The sequence below is a fragment of the Silene latifolia genome, chromosome 11, assembly GCF_048544455.1.
Source record: "Silene latifolia isolate original U9 population chromosome 11, ASM4854445v1, whole genome shotgun sequence".
Taxonomy (NCBI): domain Eukaryota; kingdom Viridiplantae; phylum Streptophyta; class Magnoliopsida; order Caryophyllales; family Caryophyllaceae; genus Silene; species Silene latifolia.
Window position 1 is genome coordinate 66,091,015 of NC_133536.1, and position 3,151 is coordinate 66,094,165.

General features: G+C 39.4%; 1 non-coding gene across 1 annotated transcript; it reads left to right on the forward strand.

Moving 5' to 3' along the window:
• Window positions 1-318: 318 nt before the first annotated feature.
• On the forward strand, window positions 319-425 carry LOC141615971 (small nucleolar RNA R71). The gene has a single exon (XR_012530354.1). It is a non-coding gene; the product is annotated as a small nucleolar RNA R71 (small nucleolar RNA).
• The last annotated feature ends 2,726 nt before the right edge of the window (window positions 426-3,151 follow it).

Here is a 3,151-nt window from a genome sequence, read left to right on the forward strand (position 1 = left end):
GGCATTAACATGATGCTTTGGTGATTTGAGGCTTCTTCAAGTCTAGCCATAGCTTTTTCAAACTTCAAATTGATGGCATCAATGTGAGCACTAAGTTGAGCACCCAATTGAGTAATGGAGTCCACTTCATGCTTTCCTCCTCTAGTAGCCTTGCGAGGTCTACTATATTGTGAGTTATGGACCGCCATTTCCTCAATTTTGTTCCAAGTTTGATTGTCATCAACTTCGGTGAACATTCCATTTGATCCCATGTTGAGAATGTTCCTTGAATCTTCATAAAGACCGTTCCAAAATTGTTGTACCAAGAACCACTCGCTAAGTCCATGATGAGGACATGAGCGGCAAATTCCCTTGAATCGCTCCCAAGCTTCATACAAGGATTCCTCATCTCTTTGCTTAAAGCCCGTAATTTGAGCTCTTAGCATGTTAGTCTTTTCCGGTGGATAGAAATTTTTGTAGAAAGCTAGAGCCAACTTCTTCCAAGAATCAATTCCGAGAGTAGCCTTATTGATGCGTGTCTTTTATATAAGGTTTTCACCTCATTTTTACACGCATTTCTGTGCTTTTATGTAGCATCTGGCTACAAATACCCCCGAATGTTCTACTTTGTTCCGTTTATTGTAATTTGCCGGAATCGACCGAAGAGGAGCTAAATCGAGCCTTAATTGTCCCAAATTGTATGCATTCATGGAAAATAAGGAGCTGGAACTTGGAAATCTAACACTTGGAAGACGCGTGAGCTGAGTTTGGGAAGCAATTAAAGTCCTAACGTACCTATGTAGCTCGATCGAGTGGTTTACTGCTCGATCGAATGCCTTATTTACTCAAGATTGATCGATCGAGCAGTTTGAGTGGTCGATCGAGGAGTTTATGCAAGTGGTGCTCGATCGAGTGGGTCATTACTACTCGATCGAGTGGTTTGGTGATAATTTGCTCGATAGAGTGTGTAGGGTAATATCCGTATAAAACCCTTAAATTATAGGACTATAACGTAAATTTAATATGCAATTTATGGTCATAAACGAAATACAACAAAGAAACGATAAAGCATTAGAGATAACCTTCGGTCCTAGTGCAATTCGGCAATGATAGAGATCAAAGTAGATCTCCTCCTAATTGTTGCACCCAAGATCGTCTGAGACTATGCCCTTGTGCTAGAAATGTATTCTCTAATTGCCTTGCAATATTGAGAGAATTTGTTGTGAGTTTCTTTAGATGTGAGATCTAAGTTTTTGAGAGGAAATGTTCTCAAAACCCTAATTATTTTGCAAAATGAAAAATTAGGTTAGAAAGGAGGAGAAGCTCTCCTTTTGTTCTACCCTTGCTCGGTCCGTGGGTTTCATTAGGGAGGGAGTGGGCTTTCCACTTCCTCCTTATTAAACTCGTGATCCGACTTGAATTGCTAAAACGTATACGACGGGTTTTTAAATATAAATTGTCATCGGTTATCGGTAATTAAAATATCAACTAGTAACATGACTTAGTCGAAATATTAATACATGTCCGGCAAAGACAATATTGTATAATTAATTTATTCAATATACATTAATCAAATATAATCGCTTATATTTAATTTACGAATTAACCGCTTAATTCGTCTTAGCCATTTTTATTTAATCCGTATTAAATAATTATCTCAACATCGCTTTTAACTAATTATTAGTCAATAACTCCGACTACCTGGTTAGTCAAAATTGGCATCAACATGACTGTATTTTCATACCGTCACATCTCTCAAACGTATCCTATAGGTGTGACTTTTAGGGACCAGTTGATCACCGCCATCTGTATGACAATAACGTCAAACTTATCTAGCAAGCCAACCGTTATTGATAAACGTGGACCAACTGATAATAATACAAAAGTATACCCTTTGATCCTTTTAGAGATTTAAAAGTCCTTGCACTAACTGTAAAGGACACCAGCCCCAACAAGCTCCCACTTGTCCGTACAAGTGTATGTGCAATGACATTATCCGCACTCACTGGAGGACACAGCTCCAACAAACTCCCACTTGTCCGTACAAGTGTATGTGCGATAACCGATTCTCATATTCATTTAAAATTTCTCCCACTAAATGTAAAACAATTTGCAGATCCGGATCCGCAAAGGTCGTATTTTACAATCGATCTGTATCAAGAGTGGTTTCCCCGACTAGAGAGTAACTCAACTGATAAAACGAATTCGTATTCGAGCATGGCCATGCATTTCGATTCTGACTCCTCGAGTGGCCCTGAGAAATATCGAGTACCTGATAAAGGCTGAATATTTCCTTCAACTCGACTCCTTCCGATCTAAGCACAGCATGAAATGACCCCAAAAAAATCTACTTGGCCCCCTGTTACGGATGACCGTGAGAAAGAAACCAAAGTCACCCAAAATCTGCCTTAGTCTCAAGAGACAGTCGATAGTCAAAAGAATCAACTCTTAGGATCACCATGGAGGTCCTATCCACGACCTGGCACTGAATGTTATAAAACATTTAGGACTCCACGTCGATGTCACAATTGTGTCCTACGAGATATCCGTATAAATCGCCTCTGTGATTGGTCAGTCAACCTTTTGACTTATGGCTCGTTGAACCCACCATCAACCAACGTCACAAAACAATTGCCTTGAGTTATCAGCTCACGTGGGCAATTAAGGACCAAAAATATAATGTTTGTTCAGTTCACTTTGTGGTGTTCAAAATTGTCGTACAAATCCACATGAAAAACAAAATATATAAATATCAAAACGATGATGTCGTATAGAGTACATAAGAGAATGAATCTAATCCATAAAAGAGTACTACAACTTAGGAACACGTTTAATTCCCATGGAATCAACATGCCCTTCATGCTTATCTTGTCGTAATGGTTTAGTGAGAGGATCTGCTATATTATCATCTATAGCAATATTTTCTATCACTACTTCCTTTTGCTCCACGTAATCTCGGATTAGATGAGCTTTCCGTTGTACATGTCTAGACTTGTTGCTAGACTTTGGCTCCTTAGCTTGGAAGATGGCACCTCTATTGTCGCAATAGATGGTGATCGGGTCATTCGAACTAGGCACTACAGATAGTCCTTGTAAGAATTGACGCATCCATATCGCTTCCTTTGCAGCTTCAGACGCGGCATAGTACTCGGACTCGTCGTAGAATCTCTTT